We start from the raw sequence: 22,216 nt of genomic DNA on the forward strand, positions 1-22,216 counted from the left end.
CGAGAGAGAAAAAGAAAGAAAGAGTGAGAGGAAGACAGAGAGAAAGAGTGAGAGAGAGAGAAACAGTGAGAGAGAGAAAGAGAGAAAGAGGAAGAGAGAGAGAAAGAAAGAAAGAGTGAGAGAAAGAGGAAGACAGAGAAAAAGAAAAAGAGTGAGAAAGAGAAAAAGAGTGAGATACAAGGAAGAGAGTAAGAGAGAAACAGTGTGGGAGCGAGAAAGAGTGAGAGCGAGGGAGAAAGAAAGAATGAGAGAGAGAGTAAGAGACAGAGAAAGAGTGAGAGAGAGGAAGAGAGAGAAAAAAAGAATGAGAGAGAGAGTAAGAGACAGAGAAAGAGAGATAGAGAGTGAGAGAGAGAAAGGAAGAGATAAAGAGTGAGAGAGAAAGAAAGAGTGTGAGTGACAGGAAGGAAGCGATGGAGAGGGAGAGTGAGTGTTGACACTGTGGAGAAAATCCTCACAGCTCCCCTTTCTGCCACCGGTGTGTCTCCAACCACGTGCTGGGATATAGGGCAAGCCTCAAGCTTAGTCATCTGAAACATAGTATGGAATCAGTAATGGATGAGTACATAGAACTGCGCATGCCTAAATCATTGCCCCGCCTTTGTGTATCCAGGCTAGTGTACCCCATCCACTTCCACTGCCCAGAGGTGTCTACTCACTGCTGTATAACCAGGCTGCTGCACCCCATCCACTCCCACTGCCCAGAGGTTTATGACAGCCACTGCGCACCCAGGCTGCTGCATCCCATGCACTCCCACTGCCCGGAGGTGACTGTGTGCTGCTGCGCACCCAGGCTGCTGCACCCCATCTACTCCCACTGCCCGGAGGTGACTGCCCGCCGCTGCGCAAACAAGCCTCTCTGCTCACCTTACACCACCAATGTGTGTCAAAGAGGGACCACCACGTGCCAAAGAAACCTCCTCACCCGTTGTGTACATGCGGTGAAGCAGAGCTCACAATTTAGGTTGAGTGTTGATTGCAGGATGGCCACGCATCATCGCAGGCCTGCAAGACAAAAAGCAAGATAAGATTGTGTGTCATGCGTCCATCAAAGGAGAGAGAAAGAAAGAGAGGGAGAGAGAGAGAGAGAGAGGAAGATTGAGCGGGAGGAAGACAGAGAGAAAAAGAAAGAAGGAGTGAGAGGAAGACAGAGAAAGAGAGAAAGAGTGGAAGTGACTGGAAGAGAGAGAGGAAAGAAAGAAAGAGGAAGAGGAAGAGAGAGAGAAAGAGTGAGAGAGATGAAGAGAGAGAGAAAGAGTGCGAGAAAGAGAGAGAGAGGAAGAGTGAGAGAGAGGAAGATAGAGAGAAAGAGTGAGAGAGAAGAAGGGAGAGAAGGAATGAGAGAAAGGAAGAGAGAAAGAGTGAGAGTGAGGAAGAGAGAGAGAGAGAAAAAGTGAGATACAAGGAAGAGAAAAGGAGAAAAACAGTGTGAGAGAGAGGAATCGAGGGATAAACAGAGTGAGAGAGAGGAAGAGAGAGAGACAAAGAGTGAGAGAGAGGAAGAGAGATAGAAAAAGAGTGAGAGGGAGAGTGAGAGTGAGGAAGAGAGAGAGAGAGAGGAAGAGGAAGAGAGAGGAAGACAGAAAAGAAAGAGTGAGATACAAGGAAGAAAGAAAGAGAAAAAACATGTGAGAGAGACGGAGAGAGAGAGAAACAGTGTGAGAGAGAAGAACAGAGAGAGAGACAAAGAGTGAGAGAGAGAAAGAGAGAGAAAGAAAGAATGAGAGAGAGGAAGAGACAGAGAAAGAGTGTGAGAGAGAGAAAGGAAGAGATAGAGAGTGGGAGAGAGAGAAAGAGTGTGAGTGACAGAAAGGAAGAGATGGAGAGGGAGAAGGAGTGTGGAGAAGATCCTCACAGGTCACCTTTCTGCCACCGGTGTGTCTCCAACCACGTTCCGGGACATAGGGCAGCCCTCAAGCTTAGTCATCTGAAACAAAGTATGGAATCAGTAATGGACATTTTGTGAATCACAGCCTACAAGACAAAAAGAAAGATAAGATGGTGTGTCATGCATCCAGCAAAGGAGAGAGAGAGAGAGAGAAAGAGAGAAAGAGTGAGAATGAGGAAGAGAGAGAGAAAGAAAGAGAAGAGTGAGAGAGAGAGGAGGACAGAGAAAGAGAAAAAGAATGAGAGAGAGAAAGAGAAAGAGAAAGAGAAAGAGAGAGAGAGAAAGAGTGAGAGAGAGGAAGAGACAGAAAGTAAGAATGAGAGAGAGAGGAAGAGACAGAGAAAGAGAAATAGAGAGTGAGAGAGAAAGAAGGAGTGTTAGTGACAGAAAGGAAGAAATGGAGGGGGAGAGGGAGTGTTGACACTGTGGAGAAAATCCTCACAGCTCACCTTTCTACCACCGGTGTGTCTCTAACCATATGCTGGGATATAGGGCATCCCTGAAGCTTAATCATCTGAAACATAGTGTGGAATCAGTAACGGATGAGTACATACACCTGTGCATGCCTAAATCGCTGTCCCCTTCTTTGTGCAACCAGGCTAGTGTGCCCCATCCACTTCCACTGCCCAGAGGTGTCTACTCGCTACTGAACACCCAGGCTGCTGCACCCCATCCACTCCCACTGCCCAGAGGTGAATGACAGCCTATGTGCACCCAGGCTGCTGTACCCCATGCACTCCCACTGCCCGGAGGTGACTGTGTGCCGCTGTGCACCCAGGCTGCTGCACTCCATCCACTCCGACTGCCCAGAGGTGACTGCCCACCGCTGCGCAAACAAGCCTGTCTGCTCACCTTACACCACCGGCGTGTGTCAAAGAGGGTCCACCACGTGCCAAAGAAACCTCCTCACCCATTGTGTACATACGGTGAAGAAGAGCTCACAATTTAGGTTGAGTGTTGATTGCAAGATGGCCACGCATCATCGCAGGCCTGCAAGACAAAAAGCAAGATAAGATTGTGCATCATACGTCCATCAAAGGAGAGAGAATGAGAGATAGTGAGAGAAAGAAAGAGTGAGAGGCAGAAAAAGAGAAAGAGAGAAAGAGTGAGAGAGACGAAGAGAGAGAGAAACAGTGAGAGAGAGGAAGAGAGAGAGAGAGAAAGAGTGTGAGAAACAGGAGGACAGAGAGAAAGAGAAAAACAGTGTGAAAAGAAGAGAGAGACAAAGAGTGTGAAGAAGAGAAAGGAAGAGATGAAGAGGGACAGTGAGTGCCCATACTGTTGACAAAACCCTCACAGCTCACCTTTATGCCACCGCTGTGTATACTACTGTGTACGCCTAAATCGCTGTGCCGCCTTTGTGTATCCACTCCCGCTGCCCAGATGTATTTGCCCACTGCTGCGCACCCAGGCCTCACTGTTCACCTTTTTGCGGACAAGGCACCCTCCACATCATGCAGTCCCGCTCCGCAGGCCAACAGGTCTCACATTTGGTGCTGCATCTTGAATTTGCCATGGCAGAGGACATTCTAGTGCACATATCATCATCGCAGGTTGCACACCCGCTCAGTCCTTACGGTGCCACTAACTCAGTGACCAGTGAGGCCATGCACGTGGCAGTAGGCCTTCCTGTTCGGTGGCTCAGGCCTACATGAGGTGTCTGGACCACCGGGACAGGCCATCACAGTACATGCGGTGCGAGCAACTCTAAATTGGCGTAGAGCTCGGGTGCCTGGTCTTTTTTATTGGTAGGGTCACGTGTCCTGTGACGCCTGTGCTGGATGGGTGTGGTGTGGGTGTATACCAGCCATAAGGGAGTGGCTGTGGCATACTGACAACTTGACCTGTGACCAGCAGATCATTACAATGAAAATCAGGACCATGTAGCATTGTTGTCCTTCACTGTAAGCGTAAGCAGAGCGTATGCCAGTCCTGCGTGAGGCTGTGAAAAATGACTCCGGAGCTATGGGCGTGGCTTCATCGTGAGCTGTATGAGGAATCAACTGTTGCCAGATTGGGCTAGATCACACACAATTGGGTTATATTTTTCTTGGTTGTGCGGTAAAATTTTGGTTAAGGTAGTTGCCAGATTATATATATGTATACAGCGCTCCATCAAACTAGTATGTTAAACCGTTTTATTAGACAAATATTTACTTGGCAGCCTGCTGCAACGTCAATTCCAATGCATTCGCTGCCTGCTTGACGATGTCCCTGCCCCTCCTTCCTTAAAGTAGCAATATTGGGCTACTTTTTGGTTTTCTTTGGGCAAGAGAATGCTTAAAAAATCTGGCAATACTGGCATGAGGGTGTTCTTGTAGTGCTGCCGCCACCCAGGTCGCAAGCGTCAATGTGTCACTCTGTGAGCCAAGTCCCACAACATGGCCAACATGGAAGGTACGGGGAATCACTGACCCTACATTCATCCATAGTGCCACACAAGAAAGATGGTAGACATGACACATATGTGTGTATGTGAATGTTTATTGCATATCAGTGGAGTATTGCAGCTGTAGCAATACTGGGCCATGAAATGTCCAAAATTCAGTTTTGGGACATGGAGGGCAGCCAATTAGAGACAAGCTGGTTGTTGGAGTTAGGCTGCACCAACATATGTACTTATACAATCTCTCCACCAATCTCCACATACTTATACATTCACTATACACGCTCCTTGCAGTACTCTAATCATCCAGTCTCTACATACATACTTGTACAATGACCGAGACAAAGTTACATAAACAAAGTTTTCTCCCACTGTCAAAGGTAAGTTGGTTGCATATGCTGTCCAGAGCACAATGTAATGTGGTACAGCCCAGGGGCAGCATGTTATATACATAATGAACACACGGACACAGATAGATAGTGTAACTGGGTACGGGCATGTGCGCTTGACTCCTTTTTATTACCAGGGTCACATGTCCAGTGACGTCTGTGCTGGCTGCATGTGGGGTGAGTGTAAGCCAGCCCTCCGGGAATGGTTGGTGCCAGCAACAAGTAGAACAGTAATCATTGGATGAGACACATATATTCAATCATAAAAGGTCAATGATTTGTGCTGCACTAAGGTAGGGGCACCAGATGTGAAATAATACACAAAAGTTTCTATTGTGAAGGGTCCATGACTTGTGGTACACTGAGGTAGGGGCACCAGATGTGAAATTATACAAAAATATTGTATCATAAATGGACCATGAGTTGTGCTGCACTGAGATAGGGGCATTAGAAGCGTTCAGCATGTGCGCAGACAGCAATGATGCATGGCCCGGGCGGGCCGCAATGGGAGCAATATCTCTTGCCTACTGGACTGCGTGATCTGCAATTGCAACTCGATGTGAATTGTGAGCCCAGCTATTCGCAATGTAGATGGAAGGCAGTAGTCAGCAAAGACATCGAGGAATGCTTCTTGTCACTTCCTCTTGACAAAATCTGATGACATAGAGTACAAATCTGTCTGCAATTAATAAATCATGTCTCAATGTAAATTGTGAGCTCCACTGACTGCAGTGTAGGTAACAAAAAATGAAATATGTGTGCAATACATTGTAGAAATGTGTAGGTTTCTGGGACGTTATAGTTAGTTGCCTCCTGGACTCTGAAATTCATGAATCAAGACTGAATCCGAACTGTGAGCTCTGCTGGCCGCAGTGTAGACTACCATTCAGTGTTCCTTTGGACTAGCAAGATGAATTTTGTGATTGTACTAAAGATATAATTGATATCAAAAGAGTTCTTGAAGCAAGGATACTAAAAGGATATTATTTAGGTTTCGAAGACGCGGTAGTTAGTCGCCTACTGGACTCTGTAATTAATGAATAAATACTCATTTTTAATTGTGAGCCGTGCTGACCGCAGTGTAGGCCAGAGGCAGCGGTCAGCAAGGGCCCACAGCCACATGGGGTTCAGTAGAGCTGCACAGTTATTGGCAATTCAGCGTGTGTGCAGCCAGCAATGATAAGTGGTGCACTGAGTTAGTGGCACCTGAAGCAACCGGCGTGTGCGCACCCTGCGATGATGCGTCGTCCGAGCGGGCTGCACTGGGAGCAATGTCTTTTGCCTACTAAATTCTGCCTTAGTAAGTCCATGTGGTGATGACTTGTGGTGCAGTGATTTAGTGGTACCTGAAGCACTCAGCGTGTGCGCACCCTGCAATGATGCATGGTCCAGGCGGGCCGCACTGGTAGCAATGTCTTTTGTCTAATGAATTCTGCTTCATTAAGGCCACTTGGTGGTGACTTGTGGTGCACTGAGTATTAAAATGGTATTTATTAAGATTTTTGCATATGGTTAAACATTACAACATTGCACATTTTCTTAAGACGACATTGTAATGACATCTGGTAACATTATAGGTGCATAATCAAGAAACATGAGTTATCATAAATATAAACAGTAACATCCGCCTTTTTCCTGTTACAACATCCTTTATCACACTTAATCTAGAACTGGACAGTGTAGCCACTTATTACAACAGTTGTATAATACCTGCACTAGTGATATTCACCATATCTAGCATCATAACACCAAGGTTTGGAATTCCTTCTGCAACCCATGACTATCGCTATCCATTGTTTGTGGAGTGTCCCGACAGTTAGCTGTACCCCTATGCTTCCAATCCTCTCGCTCTCAACCAGGTTTCAAAAGGTTCCCAAATATCCTTAGGCCTAGATCTGCTAGGCATGTGTTCCCAATAGAGTGACAGCTGATCCTTACAATAAGCTGCATCCCTAACCCATTCTTTGATAGTGGGGGGTGTTTTTTGCTTCCAATGTATCGCCACCTGTCTTTTTGCTAGGAGCAGCAGGGCTGCAGTGAGTTTTCTCGTTATCGTGGGTGAATCAAGGACATTTCCCGATAAGGCGACTAGCGGGGAACAGATCAAGGGATGGCTTTTCATTTGTGCTATGTGGGTAACTACTGATTGCCAATACTGTGCCATCGGTCGGCACTCCCAGGCGAGGTGAAGAAATGTCGTTAGCTGAGAGCCACATCTCCAGCAGTTTGTGTCTGGGTGGAGACCCATGCGATGTAATTGTGTAGGTGTACGATATAATCGGTGTAAATAGTTCAAATGAATTAATCGTAGATGTTCCAATTGTGTACAACAGAACACCCATTGTTTATCCATAATGGTAATGCCCGCCTCAGCCTCCCATTCAGTTTTAGAGTGTACCACTGTAATTGGTGACTCCTTCTGTGTGATAGTATATAGACAGGTGATCAGTTTGTGGGGCGAGGGTACAAAGAGAATATTCTCCAGTGCCGGTAGTGTGGGGGGGAATTGCGGGAATTCTTCATATCTGGCCTTACATGCTGCTCTAATTTGATAGTACAAAAGCATGTCTAGTGCCGTATATGGAGTCGTAGGGCACATCTGCTGTAATGTTAAAAAAGTACCATCCGGGAATTAGTCTCCCCCGTCAATAATTGGTGTAATGCCGCTCTTTGCTTTGACACCTTGTCAAGTAACGGTGAAAGGGATACCTCCTATCGGTATTGATGGTGCAAAAAGTACCTTCTGTTGAGCCCGTTTTGCCAACCCAAGCCATGCCCATCTCAGTGATTCAGCCATGTCTATCTCTTGACGAGGGCGCTTATATTTTTGATAGATTGCCGTATTTAATGGGAGGGGAGCTAACTTATCCAGTTCCATTGCAACATGGGGCTGGAAAGGTGTGGGATGCTGCCAATAGTGTAGGTATTGTGCTTGTGCGCAGTATGCAGTATAAATATAACTTGAAATCGGGTGCACGCAATCCACCTTGTGAAAATGGCAATGTTAGAATATCCCAAGAAACGCGAGGTTGCCTGCCGGCCCATATCAATTCCAGGATATTTGAACGGAGTCTCGTAAAAAAATGTGAATTCAAGGGCATCGGTATGTTTCCAAAGAGGTATAGGAATTTGGATAGGACAACCATCTTTATTAATGCTACCAGGGAAAGCGGCAAGTGTTTCCACCATTGTAGTTTCCCCTCCAGCCAATCCATCGCCCTCCCATAATTTGCCATCCATATCTCCTGCATGTCTCTGCTTATCCAAATGCCCAGGTATCTGATTGCTTCTGTCGACCATTTTATAGGGAATTCTGTATCAAACGACGATGTGCCATCTGTTAGTGGTATAATCATTGATTTGGCCCATTTTATCTGAATCCCCGTCAGCCCCCCATATCTCACCAGTTCTCTCATCACTGGCGCAAAGTTCGTTTCCGGGTTCACTAAATATATCGTCATATCATCAGCGTACATTGAGATTAACAGCCCCCTGGAGGTGAACCCAATACTACGATGCGTGTGATGTTGTCTGAGTCGGGCTGCTAAGGGTTGCAATCACAAAGAGCAGCGGCGACAGCGGGCAGCCTTGCCTCGTTCCCCTCGTTATAGTTATGGGCTCTGAGATGTGACCATTTACTTTGATTCTCGCTGTGGGTTTTGTATATAATAGTTTGATTTGCTGTATGAATATTGGGCTCATTCCCAGATGGGTCAATAATGTGAATATGAAGTTCCATTCAAGAGAATCGAACTCCGTAGTGGCGTCTAATAGGGTCGCAACAGCTTTCACATGCAGGGCTAAATAGTACAGCAGCACGAAGATTGTGCGTAGATCATGTGCCGTCTAACGGCCCGGGATAAAGCCCAACTGATCCGGTCGCGCTATTAATGGGAGAGGAGGCTGTTAAGAGCTTGGTGCATATTTTGGCATCTAAGTTTATTAACGAAAGCGGACGATATGAGTCTGGTTGTGTTGGAGTCTTTGTCTGGTTTTAGCAAGGTTATTATGGTGGCTTCACGCATAGTTTGTGGCAGCAGACCCATCTCTTGTGCTTCCTGATATACCTGTATGAGATGTGGCGCTAGAATATCTGCGTATTCTTTATAACAAGCCACGTTCAAACTATTGGCTCCTGGGGCCTTGTCAGCTGGCATACTGTTTATTACTTGCCTGACATCATCTACTGTGAATGGAACTTTCATGTATTCTCGGTACCCCTGGCTAAACCACTGTAGCTCCAGTGTATCCAAATATGCTGTGATGTCTGACGTTGGCGGGTCTGTCTGGGATGTGTATAAGGACTGGTAAAAGTGGGTCATGGTTTGCAATATTTCTGGGGGTGTGCGTGAGGGTGGAGCGTTCAGATTATTAAGTTTAGCAATGTACGCCAATCCTCTAGGTGGATGCAAAACATCAGCTAACGTCTGCCCTGGTCTGTCTCCTTCCCCATATCTGCACGCTTGTGTGTATTTGTGCATATATTTAGTTTCCTGTTCAGCTTCTTCCTGAAATGCCGTCAGTTTGCTTCTAATGTGTGCCAGTGCAGATTGTAAAGGGTAGTGAAATATTTACATTCTAGGTATTTAATCTCTCCCTCTAACCGTGCAATGGTGTTGCGTATGTCCTTAAGCACACCCGCCTTCAAAGCAATACAGTCGCCACAGGTTGCAACCTTGAAGGCCTCCCAAAGTGTGCCCGGGGAGTCGACTGAGCCCTTGTTATTCGCGAAATAGTCTGTGATTTTAGTGCGCAATTCCTCTCGAAAGACCTGATCCAACGAAGCCCCTGATGGGAATCTCCAGCTAAAAGGCTGAAAATGCGGTTTGAGTATGTGAAGTTTAAGTTGTACCGGTGCGTGGTCCGAGAAGGTACGCAGGTGATGTGTGGCTTCCACTACCCAAGTGTGGAGATCTTTAGTTGTGAGACAGTAATCTAGCGTTGACCAGGCGTTTCGGTAGTGGGTTATACAGGTTCCTTCCCTCACATTTCGGTGTAAGGTCCTCCAGGAATCTATAAGTTTATAGTCGTCAATTATGTCTTTTAACACTGACGCTGCCTGCGGGTGGGGTGTCCGAGACGTACCCACTCTATCTGCCTCGTTTGACAGTACTACGTTAAAATCCCCACCCCAGAGTAATGCTGCAATACCCAGTGTTTGGATATCATGCCAAAGTCTATGAAAAAAGTCAGGGAAGTCTGTGTTTGGGCCATATGTATTGACAATTATGATCAGAGTGTTATAGAGGTCGCCTCTGATTAGGATGTATCTCCCTTCTGCATCTGTGATTGTTTCATGGAGTTTTCAATGAAGGCCTCTGCGTATTAAGACTGCCACCCCTCAGGAGTAGTTTGAGTAACTTGAATTGTAGACTCCCCCCATCTTTTATTTCTAAGTGCTGCGTTCGATGCGGTGGTTAAGTGCATCTCCTGTAGTAAGCAGATATCCACATTATGCCTGGTTAAATATGATTGTATCAGCCTGTTTTTTCTATGGTCATTTAACCCCCTTACGTTCCAGGTAAGGCATGTAAATGTAGTCATGACGTTGCTATATAGTGTCCGTGGAATTCTGATGCAGTATTAACATTAAGGTGCGTTTCTGTCTGATCATATCTATGTTTGTGACCTGATTTTCAGGTATGGTGTGGTCTGTGGCTTCTCTGTTATGTGAACATGCGTATTTGTGTGGTCTTCTCCATTTCTTTTTGAGTACTTGCAGTGATTTCGGCGGAAATTTACAACATTTAACACCCTTCCACCTCCCTCCTCCCACACCAACCCCCCAATCAGGTTGTGTCTTGCCCCTTAATAACCCCTCAATTAACAACAACACTCCTGAACCTATGGAGTCAAAGGGAATCATCCCTAGGGGGTACGTGGGGTCACTGGCAAACACCCCTGCCTGTTGCCGCAGGTTGTCCGAGCTCTTGGTGTAAGGCCTGGGGTACTGAGCCATCTGTGCTCCCCCTCTGTGAGACACAAATGAGTATATTACTTCCATCAGTTGCCCCAAACCCTACCCTTTGTGTTCCCCGCAGTGAATCTTTTCAAAATCTATATTTTCTTTTGTACAATGTCAAATTGATGTCCTTTTACCTGCAGTTGCGTGAGTCCATGACCTTGTGGGTACAGTTCAATCATTATCGCTTAGGTTATTTGCAGAGATGTTGCCTGTTGGTGATTTGCACCGTTTGTGTTCTTTGGCCAGCTGTTTGGCGTAGTTCAAGGCAGCGTTTGCGTCCGTGAAGAAGGTTGACTTGCCTGGACCATGGATTGTGAGCGTGGCAGGATAGATCAGGGCATATTTGGTACCTGTCTGTTGAAGTATCTTCTTTGCCGTGAGGAATTCTCTGCGTGCTGCCTGTACTTGCAATGTAAAGTCTGGATAGAGTGAAATCCCATTGCCTTGGTATTGAAGGGTGCCACGCTCCCTGGCAAACCGCAGTACCATGTCCCGATCTCGATAATTTAAAAGCGGTGCCAATATGGGTGTAGATGGTGCTCCTGGCGGTGATTTTGGCCCTAATGTGCAATGTGCACGTTCAATTAAGAACATTTTGGAGAGGTCATGGTCGAAAAGTTCCAGCATCATGTTTTCCACATATTTCTCCATATTTGGTATCTCTGTGGATTCGGTAATGCCTGTGATGCGTATGTTGTTCGTAAGCGATCTGGCTTTTAAATCTTTTGATTATATTTAATACTGCGTCCATACGTAACATGTTTTCACGTGTCTCCGTTTGCGTGTCTTCTACCTCAGAGACCCTGGTCTCCAAAGTGTCTAGACGATTTTCATGTTTGTCAATCTCTGCATGATTCTCTCCATACGTTCAGCCAGGTTGTCCATTTTTTAATCTAGTCCTTGTAGGCTCGTTTTGAGGTCTTTAAACATGGCACAAACGTCTTCTTCCGGTATTCGACCCTGAGCTGCATCTTCTACGTTGTCTGCCGTGGCTTGATGTCCTTCCGCTTGTTTGTCGAATACAAGTCAGCCTGGTGTCTGGTTTACCCCATTTTACCACCGGTGGACAGTGGCCCTATTTGTGGAGGCTCGACCGGTCTACCTCCGCAGCGCAATATCGTGTCACCTGTGTCCCCAGCCCTTTCTGCAATTCTTTTCTTCCTGTGTATTCTACGACAACCCACTGCTTATGCTGATGTTGTCCTGTCATGAGGATCCCTTTATTACCCCACTGAGTAACACCGGATGTTGGGGGGGTGTATTACCCCTGCTGCCCGCAATTTATCATGGTTATAGTGATGTTGTATATTTATCTGACCTTCTCACAAAATGTGTTGGACTCTCTATCCTGACTACTGTTCAATTGCACAGCGTGACAACTGCTGGCCTCTCCGTCCCTGTCTGTGGGTGGACATGCAACACTCTGCCACTCAGTTTCACAGTCTGGATACACGTTGCCCAATGATGTCTGCGGCTTATTCTGAGATCGTTTAGTTCTCGAACTTGCATGGGGTGTACTCACCGTCACTGATAACTTTGTAATGTATGTGCTGATCATGGGGTGAGGGTCACACTGTGTACTGTGTGCTTCTCTTGGTGCGGCCGGTTCTCCCACCTGTGTCTATGGCCTGGTGTGATATACTGCGACTGCTGCAGCTAAAATGGCAGCCCCCGCTTCTCTGATTTTTCGATGGTGCACTTGGAGTGGTGTACGCGACCGCCGGTGCGAGCTACCACCACTCCCTGAAAGCAGTTTGTGTCCGCCGCCACCGACTCACCACCAGCCAGTCTTGGCTTCAGCGATGCTGCCTGTGCGTTCGATGCAGTGGGGTAATCGTCTACTGCCCGCCTCGGGTCTGGCAGTGTGTGTGCTAATGATGTCGGGCCACTTCTACCCAGGGCAGCCTTGCCACTTTTCCTGCGCTGCTCCGTCTATTCATGTAAGTCTGCACCTGTGATCGCCCTAACGCAGTCCGTGCAGTGCACTCACCCACACCGTCTGCACATTTGCATCGCTGGCAGGATATGGATCATCGCTCTTGGTGCTGGGCCAGTATTGTCTGGCAGCACCCGCCGCATCTTACTTCCGTCTCTGCGGGCCAACCGGGTAATTGAGTACCCGGCTTCTCCCCTTAGCCTCGTGTTTGGCCTAGTCAGGTCGTGGGCTATGCACCAGTCTCACCGGATCTGCTTGACAGAGCCATCGCTCCTGCACGGACTCCCAGTTGGGCACGGGGCAGTGGTCTAGGTTGTTTCAGCGTCTCCCCTCGCCTGTTGCATGGATGACTGATGGATTTTTGAGCTCGGCCGGCGGAGCCGATTCAAAGTGCGGCCATCTCACTGCTCATCTTAGCCACGCCTCGTGGTGCACTGAGTTAGTGGCATCAGAAGCATTCAGCGTGTGCGCACCCTGAGGTGATGTGTGGTCCGGGCGGGCCGCACTGGTAGCAATGTCTTTTGTCCAATGAATTCTGCCTTAATAAGGCTACATGGCGATGACTTGTGGTGCAGTGAGTTAGTGGCACCTGAAGCACTCAGCTTGTGCTCACCCTGCGATGATGCGTGGTCCGGGAGGGTGGCACTGTTAGCAATGTCTGTTGTCTAATGAATTCTGCCTCAGTAAGGCCACGTGGCGGTGATTTGTGGTGCACTGAGTTAGTGGCACCTGAAGCACTCAGCGTGTGCGCACCCTGCGATGATGCGTGGTCCGTCTGGGACGCACTGGTAGCAATGTCTTTTGTCTAATGAATTCTGCCTTAGTAAGGCTACATGTTGATAACTTGTGGTGCAGTGAGTTAGTGGCACCTGAAGCACTCAGCGTGTGCGCACCCTGCAATGATGCGTGGTCTGGGCGGGCCGCACTGGTAGCAATGTCTTTTGTCTAATGAATTCTGCCTCAGTAAGTCCACTTGGCGGTGACTTGTGGTGCACTGAGTTAGTGGCACCTGAAGCAATCAGCGTGTGCACACCCTGCGATGATGCGTGGTCCGAGCGGGCCGCACAAATAGCAATGTCTTTTGTCTAATGAATTCTGCCTTAGTAAGGCTACGTGGTGATGACTTGTGATGCAGTGAGTTAGTGGCACCTGAAGCACTCAGCGTGTGCGCACCCTGCAATGATGCTTGGTCCGGGCGGGCCGCACTGGTAGCAATGTCTTTTGTCTAATGAATTCTGCCGTAGTAAGGCTACGTGGCGATGACTTGTGGTGTAGTGTGTTAGTGGCACTTGAAGCACTCAGCGTGTGCACACCCTGCGATGATGCGTGGTCCGAGCGGGCCGCACTAATAGCAATGTCTTTTGTATAATGAATTCTGCCTTCGTAAGGCTACGTGGCGATGACTTGTGGTGTAGTGAGTTAGTGGCACCTGAAACACTCAGCATGTGTGCACCCTACGATGATGAGTAGTCCGGGCAGGCCGCACTGGTAGCAATGCCTTTAGTCTAATGAATTCTGCCTTAATAAGTGCAAAAACAACAGTTGATGGACAGAATGCAGAACAGTGTCATACATTCACCCCAGCACAGAGATCTGGGCCTAAATCCATCGTTTTTTTGCTCACCGTGCCATTGCAGTTTGAACCAAGCCATATGCAAATCAGTCTTGACCCTGTGCCTCATGGGAACGGTCCAGCCCGAACTGCAAAGCCAGGTCCTCCCTGGACTGTAAAAAAGCATCCTAGGACCGGTTTCGGGGTTTCACCCCTCTTCAGCCAGGATAGCTTGATTCCAGTGGCATGGAGAGCATGGGACTCACGTCTGACCATACCCGTCCCACTCGGGGTGACAAATGCAAAAACAACAGTTGATGGACAGAATGCAGAACAATGTCATACATTCACCCCAGTACAGAGATCTGGGCCTAAATCCATAGTTGTTTTGCTCGCCATGCCATTCCAGTTTGAACCCAGACATATGCAAATCAGTCTTGACCCTGTGCCTCATGGGAACAGTCCAGCCCGAACTGCCAAGCCAGGTCCTCCCTGGACTGGAAACAAGCATCCTAGGACCGCAAAAACAACAGTTGATGGACAGAATGCAGAAAAATGTCATACATTCACCCCTGATGGATTAAACCCAGATCAGTTGACTGGGGGTGAGTGCTTGCAATGTTCAACACTCCGTCCATCATCTCGTTTGTTGTTGCTTTGTTCACCCTAAGTTGGCAGGGTATGCCCAGACGTGGGTCCCTTGCTCTCCATGCCACTGGATTCAAGAGAGCCTGGCTGATGAGGGTTATGAACCCGAAACCGGTCCCAGGATGCTTGTGTCCGGTCCAGGGAAGACATGGCTTGGCAGTTCGGGCTGGACTGTTCCCATGAGGCACAGGGTCAGACTGATTTGCATATGTCCATGTCTGAACTGGGGTGGCGGAGTGAGCTAAAGAATGATGATGGATTAAACCCAGATCAGTTGACTGGGGGTGAGTGCTTGCAATGTTCAACACTCCGTCCATCATCCCCTTTTGTTTTTATTTGTTCGCCCTAAGTTGGCAGGGTATGCCCAGACGTGGGTCCCTTGCTCACTTTGCCACTGGATTCAAGATAGCCTGGGTGATGAGGGTTATGAACCCGAAACCGGTCCCAGGATGCTTGTTTCCGGTCCATGGAAGACATGGCTTGGCAGTTCGGGCTGGACTGTTCCCATGAGGCACAGTGTCAGACTGATTTGCATATGTCCATGTCTGAACTGGGGTGGCAGAGTGAGCTAAAGAATGATGATGGATTATACCCAGATCAGGTGACTGGGGGTGGGTGCTTGCAATGTTCAGCACTCCGTCCATTATCCCCTTTGGTTTTGCTTTGTTCGCCCTAAGTTGGCAGGGTATGCCCAGACGTGGGTCCCTTGCTCAATTTGCCACTGGACTCAAGATAGCCTGGCTGATGAGGGTTATGAACCCGAAGCCGGTCCCAGGATGCTTGTTTCCGGTCCAGGGAAGACATAGCTTGGCAGTTCGGCCTGGACGGTTCCCATGAGGCACAGGGTCAGACTGATTTGCATATGTCCATGTCTGAACTGGGGTGGCGGAGTGAGCTAAAGAATGATGATGGATTAAACCCAGATCAGTTGACTGGGGGTGAGTGCTTGCAATGTTCAACACTCTGTCCACCATACCCTTTGGTTTTGCCTTCTGCCTTAATATGGCCACTTGGCGTTGAGTTGTGGTGCTCAGCGTGTACACAGCCTGCGATGATGCATGAGTCGGGCGGGCCACACTGGAAGGAATGTGTCTTGCCTACTGGTTTCATCATATGCAATCGCCACTCCATCTGAATTGAGAGCCCTGCTGTCCGCAGTGTAGTTTAAAGCCAGTAGTCTGGACAGCCATAAGTCTGCGGTGCTGTGCCGCTGTGTTTGCAGGGGGCGTGTGTCGAGGAGGCCGGTAGATATGGCAGCAGCTACGTGGCAGGGTGAGGGCCGCTCTGCATAGTGAGGTCTGTCCAGCACATCACAGCTACACTTGGTATTGTGGCCATTATTATTGGTGGGTGACTTGCGTCCTTCCCACATGTTTGGTTGTACATCTCACAACATTCAGCTATTGGGTGGCTGAGGGGCCATGCCGTTTTTGGAAGGTCTACTGTCCTGTTGTGCGCTGCCTCAGTCGTAGTAGGGGGGTGGTCCGGTGGGGATGTCCTGAGGGTGGTGGTTGTGGGTTTGTGGCCTTCTTGGGTGTCAGAGGTGCATGATCAGTAGCACTATGACATGTGTTGGTCTTCAGATGTGATTCGGGGCTGGGCTCCCTTTCACACTGTAGGTAGTCGTCCTACTTTACACCAGTAAAAGGCAGATGGTACATTCCTACTGCTAACGCTGCTTATCGCCTGTTTTTGGATCGCACCGCAGATTTAGCTGCTCATTGAAAATATCGGGAAGTGGTGTTTTTGAGTTATTTTTGTACAGGAACGCCTACTCTGCATATTATTTGCATTATTTGTTGCTCTCATTTGTGGCTTTATTTTTTGTGGAAGCTATTGCTGGAAAACTGGCGATATCGCCTGTTTTCACCAGGTTGAAAATGGAATGATAATTTAAAGTCACTGAAAAAAACATAGGTTTAATGAACATTATATTTAGAAATTAGCATTTAAAAAGCTTTGAAATTCACAAAAAAAACATAGGTTTCAGGGACGTTATAGTTACAAATTATCACTTTAAAAACCTTTGAAATTCACTGAAAACACCATAGTTTTCAGGGACGTTATAGTTACAAATTATCACTTTAAAAACCTTTGAAATTCACTGAAAAAACCACAGGTTTCAGGGACGTTATAGTTTGTTGCACATTTTACTTGTACAAAACCAGAGAAATTTGATTGTTATAGTTACTTGAGCTAACTATAACTCGTGCCCCCGCAATGCACTGCTGATGATGTCACATATTACATCACTTATGACATGGTCAGTGACATCACTGATGACATCAATGATGACATCTCAAATTACATCACTAATGACATCATCCACATGATCATCTGGTACACCCCCTCTAAAATTCAGACTGCCATTCTCAAAACCATAGACACACCAATATCAGTTACTACATACCCACTCACTGATTCTTAGGTCTACACACATATCCATTCACTCACCCATACAGTCACTCATACATGCCGTCACTCATCAATACAGCCACTATCATATACACTCAAACACCTATTCAGACACTCACACACCACCACTCACCCATAGAGTTACTCACACACCTAGTCAGTCATGAAAAGAATCAATCACACTACCATTTACTCACCTTAACAGTATTTTCACACAAGTTATATATTGGAAGATGCGATAGCTATAAGACACAGACATGATACATTTTAAAAAATGTATTTTAAAGTACATGGAGTAATGTGCAGTATATGTGCCATAACAAAGAAGAAAGTATATGATAGAATTATAATCAGTATAGTGGTGAATTGATATCTGATAAAGGGAGATGTTATCAGAAAAAGAGAATAGAGAAAGGACCATCTTGAGTTAGACACAGTGAAAGGAGTGACGCCTGTGGACAGGGCTGGGTGTTATAACAAACGAACCGTGTTTTAACTTGCGTTTTTGCACATTATTTTTTAAAATCTTCTTGATGTCTTGCACATGAAATAATGAAATAGTGTCGAGCACTTTTTAGCTCCACGTTTGTATTTTGCTGATTTTATCTTTAAAAACGATTAAAAACGATTGTGCTGTTTTTGTTGCAAAGGCAAGCCCGTCTGCACCCGTCAGCACCTCGGTCGCGCCTAACTCCAGAAATTATGCCGCCCCAGTTTCTATAGTTTGTAAGGATATGGACACTGCTCGGCACTGCTACACTTTAGAACAGCTGTACGAGTTAGGTAAGTGTAGCTTTGCTCGGGGGTGCCGGGGCTAAGGCATCCGACGAGGACCGGTGCTTCTCCATCATATGAGGAAGCCTTGAACTGTGGCCTCCTCAATGTTAGGTCACTCTCTAAACATGCAACTGAAATTCAATTGCTAATTGAGGAGCACAATTTAGATACCTTGTTCATGACTGAAACTTGGCTAGAGCCAGGGCTGGATCTTATACAAAGATTTGTGGGACTTCTCGCCACTGGATATAGATGAGATTATGCATATGGAAACTTTGGGCTTCTCATTAAAAGATAGGTCCGGCCATTTTCTGACTGGTATAGTCTGCTATAGACCCCCAGGGGCCATAAGTGACCAGTCACAACAGCAATTACTTGATGTGATCAGTAATCTGGCACTTACTCACCACAGACTGTTAATATTGGGAGATTTTAACCTCTGGCCCAATGTAAAGCTGACAACACCCTACAACAATATTATCCAATCATGTGCCAATTTAAATTTGCCACAACTGGTGTTGGAGGCTACCCATACTGCAGGCCATGTGCTTGACCTGATATTTGCTGGGGATAACGTGGTGGCCATGGACAGTATTTTACCAGTGGATTGGTCCGACCATCATTTGGTCAAATTCCGAATGCTACCGGTCCTAAGAAGTAGGCCCCCTGCCCGGGAGGAAGGGTGTGTCCTGGGTAGGGATTGGAAGGCCCTATTGAGGAAAGCCCAATCAGCGCCACTTTTTGGTTTGGTCCCCCCCTTTGACCTGGGGAAGTCGGTCACTGAGAACTATGGGGCGCTGTGTAGGCATTTGGTGGACACCATTAATCTGCTTGCTCCCCTGAAGCTGGTCAGGAAACGGGGGTCTCCCTCTGCCCCATGGTTTTCAGAGGAATTAAGGAGTTTTAAGATCGAGTGCAAACACGCAGAGAGACAGTGGCGTAGTCACTACTCGGATAATGATAAAATTATCTGGAGGGATCTTTTAGCCAGATACAAAAAAGCTATAGTGATCACTAAGGCGACGTATTTTGCGGACCTTATACTAAAGGCACCTAACAGTGTGAAATGTGTTTTTAACCTTTTGAGAGACATTATCAACCCAGAGTGTATTTGCAACAAGATCACTCCCTCACAGGAGTTATGTGATGGGCTGGCAGCCTTCTTCCACGATAAAATCAAAGGAATTATTGAGGGTCTGCAACCTGACCCCTTGTTAAGCACTAGGGTTGGGGTGGAGCCATTGATAGTTAACCCACCCGGTTGGACGGACCTTGGGGAAAAACTGTCTATGGCAGGGCCGTTTCTTGATCACTGGGCCTGCCCCACTGAGGAGGAGTTCATTAGGTTGGCCAAGGAAGTGTGTTCTGGTTCGCCGCTGGATCCTATCCCTCAGAAATTTTGGAAGGAACTGGGTTTTGAGACTTTTCCACATCTCTACCAGATTGCTATTCAATCACTCCGTAGCGGAGTGGTTCCATCTTGCTGGAAGGATGCGTTGGTCTCACCCCTTCTGAAGAAACCTTCGTTGGACCCCTCTTGCTATGGGAACTATAGACCCCTCTCCCTGTTGCCTTTCCCGGTTAAGATAGTGGAGCGCCTGGTCAGTCAGGAGCTCTCTGGTTTCCTGGAGGGCAACAACAAGCTGGAGGAAAATCAGTTTGGCTTCCTCCCCGGGCACGGAACGGAGACCGCACTGGTTACCGTTTTAGACGATCTTCTGATGCGTGCGGACAAGGGTCATTCTGCAACATTGATATTGCTAGACCTATCCGCTGCATTCGATACGGTTAATCATGACATTCTCTTGCAAAGGCTTGAGGAGGTGGTAGTTACAAATCTGGCCTTGAAGTGGCTTTGTTCCTATCTGTCGGACAGACGTCAGGCAGTATTTCTGCCTCCGTATCAATCAGTTTTTCTGCCTAACAAACATGGTGTCCCTCAGGGATCTTCAATCAGTCCGGTCTTGTTCAATGTATATATGCGACCACTGGTTGAAATTATTAAAACTAACAACATCAGGGCGGTCAACTATGCTGATGACACGCAACTGATTGTTTCCCTGGAGGGGGATCATGCGGATTCCTTAACAATTTTCCACAAATGTATGACCGAAATGGTGTCTTGGTTGAAAATGAATGCTTTGCAATTTAATAATGCCAAAACTGAGATTCTGCACTGTGCAGTGGGTAAAGTGCCGCAGGCTTTGCCTCCTAATTTTTGGTTTCTTCCCCTGGACACACCTCTGGTCCCTGTGAAGACAGTGCGTAACTTGGGGGTCAGCTTCAATGAGAAGCTGAGTCTGGAGTCACATGTGAATAAAGTGGCCTTGAACTGCCATATGATCATCAGAGGCCTACGCAAGGTTTTACCACTTCTTCCCTCTAAAGTCAGAGGGACAGTGGTCCGATGTACTATTCTTACTCGTCTGGACTACTGTAATGCCCTGTTGCTTGAGTCCCCTGGCTACTTGATTCTGCGACTCCAGCGTATCCAGGCAGCAGCTGCAAAGCTTGCCTTAATGAGACCGCGCAACGCATCAACTACTAAGGCATTAACGGAGCTACATTGGCTCCCCATGCAACAAAGAATCTTGTTTAAGTCTTTGTGCACAGTTTTTAAAGCTCTTCATGGGCTTGGACCTGGACCACTGCAACGTCGATTTAGCTGGTATGTCCCCACGCACAGCCTGCGCTCCGCGGCAGCCAGGCTAGCCAGGATCCCAAAGACAAAGAGACCTACTATGGGAGGACGAGCGTTCAGCGTTGCAGCTGCCCGTCTGTGGAATAGTCTCCCTTTAGAGTTAAGACAGGTTCAGGATTTGCCACTGTTCCGTAAGCATATTAAGACCTGGCTCTTTCCCAGAGTATAAATTCATGGATTTCTGTCCACTGATAGCTGTTGTTAAGTTTCTTCACTGTTTCTTTAGCGCCAGGATGCCCGTAGGGTTACAGTGCGCTCTATAAATGAAAATACATACATACATACAGTTACGTTTCTCTCTCAGCTAAAAAGACCTGTTATTATAAAATAGAACATCCCAGAGGTTTGTCTGCAGACTACATAACTTTTAATATAGATAGTAAAGGCCCCAACTGCCAAGTCACCCATTTCTTCAACTAGCTCTGTAACAACCAGGCAAACAAAGTGGAAACATCAAAAGAGCGTAACCAAGTCTGTAAAGGGGAATTCCTGCAGAAAGTCAATGTCTGAAAATCCAAAAAAGAAGGAAAAGAGAAAAAGAAAAAAAAACAGTGTTCTTTAAGTGAAGAAATAAGAGCTAGTCAAATCTGGTTACCATGTGCACTCAGAAGCACCGTGATATGCAATCAGTTCCAGAAGGTCATCTGCACATCTCCAAGCAAAGAGGGTGGACATCTAATTTAGCAAGTCGAAAGTCATCATAATCTTCAGCAAGCAGGAGCATGTCAGGGCAACTTGAATGATATTCAATGATAATCTGCTGCAAGAGGCTCTCCGTATGAGCGCATGTGCTCCATCTTCCCCTAAGCATGTGTCTTCAGAACAGTCCTGGTCATGAGCCAGCAATGGACGCAGTAACAGTTCATAATCCAGGGGATTGTGTGAAGTAGTAGCGAGGCAGACATGGAGGTCGTATTCATAGTAGCACCGGAGACAATAAAAAACAGGTTGAACACAGGTGAAGTACACATAGCGGAAATTCAGGCGATATCTGATGCCAAATATCACCAATGGTAAGAGTTCAAAAAGTTGTAGTATTCGTCCATGGTATAGCTCCATTTGTCGTGGATGGGGTTGAAGCAGAGGATGGGCCTCCATTTCGTAGTAGGTGCTATAGAACAACTTTTAAGGAAACAAGGAAGGAGCACCAAGGGACCCACCAAACGTGCTTGCAAAGTTAGAATGAATTAAATACGATATTACTATAAAAATAGTCTGAAAAGAGATAACATGGCAGGAGTGGGATAGTTTAGAAAAGTGTGGTAAGCCTTGAGTTTCATACTGATTTAATATTTGGTGTATAAATTGTGCAAAATGAAGTGGGAGATTTCCATATAAGACTAAGTCAATGTCACTTGTTAATTTAGCCACCTGTTATTTGAAGGTCGCACAAGGTTATATGAGACCGCTTGTTGAAACAGTAGCATTTTCTGCGAGTGTTTGCTATTAATATTTGTTTTCAAAGTAGGAATGGAAGGCCACACCAAACTATCTTCAAGCGCATGTGGGGGAGGAGAAAAGACAGTGGTTGAACATGTTACACTCTGTGAAAGAGTTGC

Source organism: Triturus cristatus, chromosome 3_1 (assembly GCF_964204655.1).
Source record: "Triturus cristatus chromosome 3_1, aTriCri1.1, whole genome shotgun sequence".
Lineage (NCBI taxonomy): Eukaryota > Metazoa > Chordata > Amphibia > Caudata > Salamandridae > Triturus > Triturus cristatus.